The following is an 11550-nucleotide window of genomic DNA, read 5'->3' as shown; positions in this document are numbered from 1 at the left end:
CGATTGATTCGACGTATGATGGGGGGTAGGGATTTGACTGTGTTGTCATGGAATGTTAACGGCCTGGGGGATAGGATTAAGCGTGGTGTGGTCCTGCAGTACTTAAAACGTATTTCACCAGATGTTGTCTTCCTGCAGGAGACGCACCTTATAGGTAACTCCTTTCATGCAATGAATCGGCGGGGATATCGTTTGGTGGCACATTCCGGCTTCACCTCGGGCTCGCGGGGGGTGGGTATTATGATCAAGAACTCGCTCCCGTTGGAGATTGATGAGGTGCGCCATGATGAGAGGGGACGCTACACGGTTCTGGTGGGAAGAATGGAGGGTAGAGTGTTTATCTTTATATCCGTGTACGTCCCGCCTGGGTTACAAGCCACCACATTCGCGGACCTGGGGCGCCTCCTTCTGGACCTTCCGAGTGGCCTGCTGGTGGTTGGAGGGGACTTTAATGCGGTAGCCTCTGGGTCTATGGATCGCCATCCCCCTAGGGACCTCCCCCGGGCACAGGCGTGGCTGCCCGGCCTTCTGGACACGCTGGGCCTGGTGGATTGCTGGCGATTAAAGCATCCCGCATTGCGACAGTACACCTTCCACTCGGGTGCCCATGGTAGCCTCTCGCGGCTTGATTACATCCTTGTCCCGGCGGCCCATGCAGGGAGGGTGGGGGAGGTGCGCCATCTAGCGCGGGGTATCTCAGACCACTCCCCATTGTTGTTGCATTTCGATGTCTTCCCGAGGGGGGATGGCAGGGTGGCCCCAATCAATGCATGGTATTTGCGTGACCCCACCATTCGTGCCGATTTGATCAAATCCTTACAGCGATATTTCGACGAGAATGTGGGGTCGGTCTCTTCCGCCATCTCCCTGTGGGAGGCTTTCAAGGTAGTCCTTAGAGGGGAGGCCCTCTCCTTTATCTCCCATGCCCGGCGGCTCGAGCGGGAGGAGGTGACCCGGGTAGAGGCCGAGATTGCAGAACTGGAGGGTGACCTGGGGAGCGGGGTAACAGACGCCAAGTTGCATGTTCTACACCTAAAGCAGGCGGCCTATCGGACCCTCGTCACGGAGGCGGCCAGGGGCCTCAGTAGAGAGCAGCAGGGGCGATTGTATGATGTGGGTGATAAGGCTGGCAAATTGATTGCGTGGTTGGATAAGAGGGAGAGAGCGAGCCGCGTGGTGCCTTTGATTGAGAGTGTTGATGGTGCGTGTGTCACCGAGCCGGAAGCCATTGTCTCCTGCTTCGCGGATTATTTCCGCGAAGTCTACTCCCCGGTTTCCCCCTGCTCGGAGGAAGATTCCCATGCCCTGCTTCGGGACATCGCACTGCCCTCCCTAACGGTGGAGGACAGGGATTCGCTTGACGCCCCTCCCACCTCGGACGAAATTGCCTTGGCTATTCGCTCGGTTGCATCCGGCAAGGCCATGGGCCCCAATGGTATTCCCATCGAGCTCTACAAGCTACGCCCGGATGTGTTGGCGCCCCACCTGCGCGCGATGTTCCTGGCGGCCCACTCGCAGGGTTCCCTCCCGCCGGACCAGCGCCTGGCCACAATTGTGGTGATCCACAAGGAGGGGAAGCCCCGTGAACGGGTCACATCCTATAGGCCGATTTCGCTTTTGAACGCGGAGCCCAAAATCCTTGCCAAGGTGTTGGCCAACCGGTTGGTTGGCGTGGTGGGCGACCTGGTCCACCAAGACCAATCTGGCTTTATACCGCACCGCAACACGGTGCTCAATCTGCGGCGCTTGCACGGGGTGCTCGCGCGTGTCCCATTTGTGCGGGAGCCGGCCATCTTGGCGTCCTTGGACGCCACCATGGCGTTTGATACGCTTGAATGGCCATACATCTTGGCGATGCTGGCGAAATTCGGGTTCGGCCCGGGTTTCATTAGCTGGGTCAAATTGCTATATTCGGGCCCATTGGCGCAGGTGGTAGTGAATGGGCGAGTCTCGGCCCCATTCGCGCTGGGGAGGGGTACGTGACAGGGTTGCCCCCTGTCGCCTCTCCTGTTTGCCCTGGCCCTGGAGCCCCTGGCGGAGTGGCTGCGGTGGCACCCCTCTATCCGTGGTCTCCGCTGGACCCCCGAGCATGAGGACCGTGTGTCCCTCTACGCTGACGACATCCTTCTGTATCTCGCCTCCCCGCGTAAATCACTGATCGTCCTGGTTGATGTTTTGCGCTCATTCGGTCGCAACTCAGGCCTGGTCATCAACTGGGCGAAATCCTGTGTCTATGTGCTTTCCGGGGAGGCTCCGGCCCTACCACGGGACTGTCCGATCCAGATTGCCCCCCACGGTTTTCGGTACCTGGGTATCTATATCACACTTGACCCGGAGGCCCGCTATGAGCGGAATTTGCTGCCCCCCCTCCAGCGCTTGAGGGAGGATGTGGTGCGCTGGCGGCGTCTGCCGCTCTCGCCGCTCGGCCGAGCGGCTTTGTTCAAAATGATGTCCCTGCCGCGATTCCTCTACGCCCTCCAGAATACTATGGACTTGGTCCCGGCACGCTATTTCCGTGAGGTGGAGGGCCTCCAGCGGCGCCTGTTCTGGGACGGGAGGCAGCGCATTGCTCTGGCTAAATTGACGCTCCCGTGGTACGATGGGGGGGTCGCCCTCCCGGACATTAAACGGTATTACTGGGCCTCCCAACTAGCTGCAATTAATCATGGCCTTTATGGGCCCGCCTTGAACCCGGCATTTGAGATGGATAAAATGCTCCTACCCGGTGGCGATTACAATCGCGCGCTCTACTCTGGCGCGCCCGACTCCCGTTTGACGGGACCGACGCGTGTTATGGTGCGTGTCTGGCACGCGGCTAATGCAGCTATGGGGTGGAAGGACCGTTTGACCCGGGCGTCACCGCTGTATGCGTCTGAGAGGTTGGGCTCCCTATGGACGTCGAAGGGCTTCGCGAAGTGGGACACGATCGGAATCAGCACGGTGGGAGATCTCTGGACGAGGGGGGGATTCAAAACTTTTGAGACGCTGCAGGCGGAGTTTCAGCTGCAGGGCAGTGAGTACTTTCGGTACCTACAAGTCCGCCATGCGCTGGGCTCCGTCTTCCCGGACGTCGCATCCATTCCGGAGTCTTCCCCCCTGGAGGACAGAGTGCTGGACGGCCATGTACCGGACAGCACGATCTCCCTCATATATAAAAAACTGATCAACGATAGATCGTGCCTGCTGACTAGTCTCCGCGAGGCCTGGGTTGCCGACGGGCTGGAGCTGGACGACGAGGATTGGATTTCCGCGGTGGCCTCCCCGAAAGAGGTGGCCATCCCGGCTCGCCTTCGTTTCGTCCAGCTCAAGATCCTTCACCGGGTTTACGTGACGGGGCCAAGGCTTCTGCGTATGGGTTTTGCTGGTGACGGACTGTGTAAGCGTGGCTGTGGTGCGCTGGCGACTTTCATGCATATACTGTGGGAGTGCCCGAAGGTGGGGCGATTCTGGCGTGGTGTGCATGAGGTCCTGCGTGTGGTTACGCGTGTCGCGCTGCTGCCTGAAGCGAGGAGATGCTTGCTGAATGTATGGGAACCGAATGACTATTCGGTCCCGCAGACGCGGTGGGTGACTCTGGGATACATGATAGCTAAGCGTGACATTGCTCAATTGTGGGGATCCCAGAGGCCCCCTGCGGTATCGGCCTGGAAAGAGCATATGGATTGGTGTATGTTTCGTGAAAAGGTGGTGTATGTGGCGAGGGGTAAGCCTGGGGCGTGGGTGAAACTCTGGGGCCCCTGGAACGCCTACCGCGGGGGTATTTGTGAGCCACCACTGCTACCGGCTGCCTCACCTGCTCCGTCTCCCTAGACGGCCCCCCTCCCTCGGCCGCGGGCGCGCGGTCCCCCCAGTCCCTGACCTACTCCCATTCCCCTCCTCAGAGTTCTGCTGCTGGTTTGGATCCCCCACTTATGGAGCACGTGCTGTCACTTTGGATCGCGGGTTGCCTTGCGGGTGTGGTTTTTTGGTGTTGTTTTGTTTCAAGAAAAGGGAACCGTACTGTGGGCTTGGAGCTGTGTGGCCTGCACCATTGATTACTCCTGTTTCACTGCTCTGCACTGCCGAGAGACTTTTACTGTATGTATGCAATATGCTTTTGTCATTCTAGCGGCCGGCCGGGTGGTTGTAGGCCCATACCTGTAACTGTTACAACCTGCAATAAACGGTTTCAAAAAAAAAAAAAAAAAAAAAAAAAAAGATAGTAGTACTGAGAAGTTTCAAGAAGAAATTACAAAGTTTAAGGTAATTTCTTTTGAAAGACCAAATTATATTTGTATTTGTTGTTGACAAACTCACTATAAAAATCAAACTAGGAATGTTGATTTGTATTTAAAAAGTGAAAAAGAAAACAATGATAAGTGGAAGGAATTTGCAACGTATTTGTTGGTAGAAGATTGCTTTGATTTGGGTAGTGATCAATGTATTTGTAAATATTGTTATACCAAATTGGAGGATAAAAAAAGGCCAGCTGGAGCTGTACATAATAGCCTAGAGTTGGTAGGTATTCCTCCAGAGCTGGTAGATTTAAATACTTATGAGTCCATTCTGATTCAATTTGTTCACCTGTTTCAGGCTATTGTTCGTATGGAGCCTAAAACAGGTAAGTCCTCCCACAGATTTACAAAGTGGATTAAAAGGAAGAGTTGTGTATTTACCTTTAGATTTAAAGAAAAATATAGAAACTATTGGTATAGAGAAAGAGGAAACTGAACCGGTAGTTATTCTAGTTAATGGTGTTCCTACGAAGAGTCGGAAAATATGGCAAGAACTAGTAGATGTGAGCAACGTGCAAAAGGCTACATTATATCTCATAAAAAACAATGTTTACTACAGAAATGTGTATGTGGAAGAAGATGAAATAGTTTTAAGAGATGATAGCGAAATTTCAAGGGGCCAAATTGAAAAAGTGGACGTGTCCAAAAGTGAAGAAATTTATGAACATTATAGTGTACATCCTTTACATTCCAAAGAAGTTATGGGAAATACTATTTAATTATTCCAAATGAAGAAAGCGAAGGGGACACCCATGAGTGTTTGGGAAAAAGGTTTAAAGCTAGCTGTTTTCCACAACTCTTCCCCACTGGAAAAGGTGGACGATATGACGAACGACCAGTACAGATTCCCGCATCAGAATATCGGACAAAAACATTGTACTCAGAAGATCCAAGATTTCGACATATATATTTCATCTTTTGTTTGAAAGTGACTTGTCTGGACTTTCATATACAGCCAACCACATATTAAAGACAGGAGTTCATCTTCAAAATATTTTTGCAAATGAACTCATGGACAAAGTACATCGGAGAGATGATCATTTAGAATCTCAATTGATTAATTTGATGCTGTGTCAACGTGGTACTAATGAGTATTGGTATCATCGTCATGGAGAATTTAAATGTATGTTAAGGAACTTAGGAACTCCTATGTGGTTTGTTACGCTAAGCTGTGCTGAATACGCATGGGACGATTTACTTGAATTTCTTCGAGAAGCAAATTCAAATATTAAAAACATTGAATTACCTGGAGAACTGTATTCCTTGGATCCTGTAAATGTGTGCAGATATTTTAATCATAGGTTTCAAGCTATGATGTCTTTTATCAGCAATAAAAACAATCCTCCTTTTGGAGAAGTTATTGATTTCTTTTGGAGAAAGGAGTATCAAGCTTGAGGTGCTCCACATATACATATGCTTCTATGGCTCAAGGATGCACCCAAATTTGGAACTGATTCGGATGAGAGTGTTTTATCCTTTATTGAAAACTATGTTAGATGTGCTATACTAAAAACAAGAGAAGAAAACAGCTTAAGACAACAAGTTTTACGGTTTCAAACTCATTGATGTGACAAATACTTTCAACAGAAATACAAATCAAAGGAAAAGTTTTATACCAAATGTAATTTTGGATTTCCACGTCCACTAATATCCATAGGAAGAGTCAACAGTTTCATGTAGGGGTGGGCGGAATTTGCGAAATCCACTTTCGCAAATTATCGCGAAAATGTTAAAAATCTCCGCAAACACGCGGAAATATCGCGAAGATGCAGAAGTTTTTTTCCCGCCCGTTTGCGGTATTTTCTGCATGGTCGCGGCTCGCCAACTTACCCATATGGTTGCTCGCGGGCGCGGCCATCTTGTTTTCAGTTGTCTCCGGAGCATGATCGTGAGAAGAAAGACGTGATCGCGCGACAAATGACATCACTGCGGGCGCGAACTGTCGCGAGACGGCGCAAAAGGCTACCAACAATCCAACATCTCATGGAGAACGCGACTGGATCGGGAAAACTTGTCGGCGAACGCAGGGATTCAGGTAAGGCGATCGCGCGCACGCGAGAATGTATTATTTAACAGCGCGAGCAAGAAACAAATTATCGCTAAGCTGCGGAATGCGGAAATTTTAAAATTTTCATGCTTTCCGCGGAACGCGAAAATGTCAAATTATCGCAATTTCCGCGACCGGAACGAAATTTTAGCCCAGGCCTAGTTTCATGTCAGCAGTGAGGCATACTATCACTAGAAAATCTAAAAAAAAACACTTACAATTTAAAAAGAAGTGAACAATCAAAGTATATTAATTATTATAATCCAGTTATTTTGTCGATGTGGAATGCTACTATGGATATCCAGTATGTTGTGGATAATTCCATTGCTTTTGCTTGGTATGTTACATCATACATAACAAAATCAGAAAAAATGGAGTTGAAAGAAATGTGGGAAGAAATTTCCCATGAGAAGACTCTTAGTAAAAAATTGTACAGCTTTAGTTTGAAGATGCTGTCCCAGCGAGAGATTGGATAGTACGAGTGTTCGGATCGGTTGTCGTCTGCAAGTTTATATTCAAAGTCAAGAGAAATCATTTGGGTTAGTCTAGGTCTTGCTGCAACCCGAAATCGAGTACTTAAATCTATACAAGAAATTGAATATTTAGCATTAAGTGAACCGGAAAGCACAGCTATTGTTAAAACAAACATGCTAGATATGTACTATCCCAATAGAAGTTACCATCTTGAAAACATATGTCTCTATGAAGTACTGCAATATTACATCTTTAAGAGAAATATTACAGAGAACATAAATGAAGAAAAATTTGAAGTGATTGGTTCAGAAGGATGTTTGGTGAAACATAGTAAAGGAAATCTGATTAATCACAGGAAACTAAGTTGCGATACACCTGATAAAAGGAAATTTTACTATTTAGCACTTCTGCAACTCTTCAAGCCTTGGCATACTGAAATAGAATTACTTGGAGATTTTCAGTGCTATGAAGATTCTTTTAGTGCATGTAAAGATAGCATTGAATGCACAGTTTTTCCAAATTATCTACAAATGTTGAATGAAGAAATTGAACAGGAAGCTAGTATTGCAGTTGTGATTGCTAGAAACAGTTCTCAAAATAGTCAAAGTTCTGCTCCACTCAGTCAAGATCCACTAGGACAACCAATTATTGAAAATGATGTAGCAATCGCCATCAGTGAAGTGGAAACAGCTATGCATCAAGCTCAACACGATATTATGGACTTAGGAAACTTGGAAGAACAACTAAATATTGAACAGAAAAAAATATATCAGCAAGTGACACAACAGATTGACCATGGTTTTCTTCATGAAAAAAAGAATGCACATGCACATCTTTTAAACCTATTCAAATGTATATCAGTGGTCAAGCTGGTACGGGAAAAAGTTTCTTAATTAAAGTTTTGACAAGTTATTTAAAGAAAACCACTGAATCACATTTATCTTGTGGTGTAACCGCTCCAACTGGGTTAGCAGCACACAACATTAAAGGAATTACATTACATTGGGTATTAATGCTACCTGTTGAACATGAAAACAAGTTGGAATATCACAAGCTTTCTGGAGAAGCTTGTTTGGAAGTTTCAAGAGTACTAAAGAAAATGAAACTTCAGATTATTGATGAGGTGAGCATGGTCTCACACTTAATGCTTGCCTTTGTGCATTTAAGAATGCAGCAAATTTTAAAAACAGAATACGATGTCTTATTTGGAGGAAAACGTGTGATTTTTTTCTGCGCTCTACTGCAACTTACTCCTGTAAAAGGGAAACCAGTATTTAAAACACTTGTGCATGAAGACACCAGAAAGTCTTTGGGAAGTATTGGAAATGTAAACATTTGGTCATATTTTGAACATAAAGAAAGTATTAAAAATATGCGACAGGCAAGTGATGAAGATTATGGAAGCATTCTTCGAGATGTACAAATTGGTGTATTGACAGAACATGGTAAAGAAGCTTTGCAAAGTTGGCTACTTACAAACTTGTTTTCAAATGAAATGTTGCTCCAGAAATAATATACAAAAAATAGGAGAAAATAAATCTATAATCTGCCTAATGCCAACACTGCAAGAGTGTTCTACATTCAATGAAGAACTTTTGAAGCTAGAAAAATAACAAATAATAAAAATGGAAGCCATTGATAAAATAGAGCACGAAGGAATTACTATTATTTTGACAGAAAAATTAAAAACAGAATTGGATTCATTGGAAAAATCTATATCTGAGCCTGCTGGTTTAGAAAAGAATGTATATGTATGTGAAAACTGTTGGGTAATTTTACAGCATAATTTACATATGGAAAAAGGTTTAGTAAATGGAGCAATGGGAAAAGTTGTTGATTTTGTTAATTATCAAAATAGAGATGGAATTGAATTTTTAAAGATTAAATTTGATCAGATTGAAGAAGTGAAACACATTGGACGTTTTTATGTTAGTGTTTTGCTTGTTAAAGATTTGTATGTTCATAGAAAACAGTTTCCTCTTTCTTTAGCATATGCGGTGACCATTCATAAATCTCAAGGTTTAAGTGTAGACAGCGCTTTGGTAAACATTGGAAGTACCGTGTTTAAAGAGGGAATGGCATATGTTGCATTGTCCCGAGTCAGAACTTTATCTGGATTGTATTTGATTGATTTTGATGAGAGAAAGATTAGTGCAGATGCAAATTGTGTAAGAGAGTATAATCGGTTAAGAAGACTGTATGCTCCCAATTTAGGTGAATATCCTGTATATGAAAAGTGTGTAGTAGGTCGAAAACTAAGATATAAGAATCTCTGTAGTGAAGTTGGAAAGAAGAAAAAAAATCAAGACAGTGTTGAGATTCCAAACAAAAAGCAAAAGGACACTGTTGAAGAGATTGTAGGATATCAGTTAGAAAATAGTTCAGGTATCAACTGCTATGCTAATGTAGTGGTGAACGTCGTATTTTTTCTAGCAAATCTTCAACAGCAAATTATAGAGACTCGAGAAAAAAGGTTTTGTTCCTTGTTGCATTCTATTTTTGAAAACTTGAGAACTGATAAAACTAAAATCCAAAGTGTTTCTGGCATTCAGAATCTTCTGGATAGATGTTCTGGTTCTTTACAATTTACACAGAATGTTCAACAAGATGCTCAGGAATTTTTCATGTTTATGCTTGCAGTATTGGAAGATGAAGGAATACAAATTGAAAATCTGTTTGGACTTCGTTACAGATGGAAACATGAATGTGCAGCCTGTACATTTAATATACCACTGAAATAGACACCGAAAGATTCATATATTTAACAATACCAGATTGTAAAACAGTGTCATTTAAAAAAAATTGTAAAATCAGCAAATCAAAATGTGGAATGTAGTCAGTGCAAATCTAAAATGTTATCAACATTATTTATAGAAAGATTTAAAAATTTGTCATTTTAATGATACAATTTTGCAGACCAGATGGAAGAAAATTGGAAACCACTATTAAAGATTTTGTGGCAAGTCAACTGTCAATTTCAGGTAGAACATTCAAAGCAGTAGCAATTATTTCCCATGATGGAGCTTCTACAACATCTGGACACTACACTGTGTATTTAAAGTTCAATAAAGGATGGACTCCTTGTAATGATGCCCATTTGCAATTCAAATATTGGTTGCCCGATGAATTACCAAATTCATATCTAATATTTTTGCTTCCAAAGTTCTGAGAACATCATTCAGCCTATTGGGAAGATGTCAACAGGAATTAATGAGGTTATTTTGGAAATTTTCAATACAAACAAATTCAGAAACATCAGTTGGCCTATTGGGAAGATGTCAATATGAATTAAGAAATTATTTTGGATATTCTCAATACAAATGATTTCGAAAACATAATTCGGCCTATAGAGAAAATATCTAGATTTGCTTATTCAATTATTGTTTCTGTTCTTTCATATTGTATTTACAAAATTGTTTTAAAAATTCATATTTTGCATATTTTATCTTTGTATTATATGCAATGTTATTGAGGATGTTCATTTTAGAAATTCTGAAGAGATAGTTTAAGTTTTTGTAAATATTTTGAACACAGTTTTGGTTTCTTTAACAATCTTATTGATTGTATTTTTTTGCCCGCGGTTACATGATGAGGAACATTGAAATCACTGTCTATTGAAATTCAATAGATTCTGAGAACAGCAAAAAAGGCAAACTGAACATGTTATGTAATGGTAAAATTATTTTGTGTTCTTAAAACTATCACATTATATATTATAACTGTATTTTTTCTTCTCTTTTACAGACCCAAAGTCTAAAGTTTTGAAACTACTTTTTAAATTTAGATTATAAAAAACAAGTGAGAAAATTGTTTCAAAGACTTTCATATCTACTATCGAAAACGTAAGAATAAGTGACCCAAACACTACCCATGCACTACTACAATTCACTTCTACACTATCCATACAGTCATCTAACCACCTAGACACTGGTCATTCACACGTTTAACTACACATGTAGTACCCATGCAGTCCAGCAATCCCCCTGTCACTCCCCATGCACTCCTCCAATCACCCAGTCAGTACCATGTACATATCCAATCCAAACCCCAAGCACATATAAATTTACCATGCACTCTCCTTGCAGTACTCTAAGCACCATGTACTTATCCAATCACTCCGCCAAAACCCAAGCACTTATAAATTCACCATGTACTCTTGTTGCAGTACTCTAATCATCTAGTCACTATCCATGTACTCATGCAATGACCCAGGCACTAACTCATGCACTTCTACGATCCCTTGAGCACTACCTATACAGTTCAGCAATCTCCCTGTTACTACCTACGCACTCGTCCAATCACCCAACCAGCACCATAAACTTATCTAATCAATTTGCCAAAACCAAAGCACTTATAAATTCACCATGCACCCTATTTGCAGTACTCTAATCATGCAGTCACTACCCATGTACTCATGAAATGGCGCAGTCACTAACTCATGCACTGCTACAATCCCCAGAGCACTATGTATGCACTTCAGCAATCCCCCTGTCACTCCCTGAGCACTCTTCCAATCACCCTGCGAGTACCAAGTACTTATCCAATCACGCCTCTAAAACTTAAGCACTTATAAATTCACCATGCACTCTCCTTGCAGCGCTGTAATCATCCAGTCACTACCCATGTACTCATGCATTGACCCAGGCACTAACTCTTGCACTGCTACAATCACTTATACACTTCCCATGCAGACCTCTAACCAGCTACACTACTGATTCACTCCTCCAATTACCCAGGTAGTACCAATGCAGTCCA

This window comes from Triturus cristatus, chromosome 1_2 (assembly GCF_964204655.1).
Source record: "Triturus cristatus chromosome 1_2, aTriCri1.1, whole genome shotgun sequence".
NCBI classification, from domain to species: Eukaryota; Metazoa; Chordata; class Amphibia; order Caudata; family Salamandridae; genus Triturus; species Triturus cristatus.
This window is presented reverse-complemented; position numbering follows the sequence as displayed.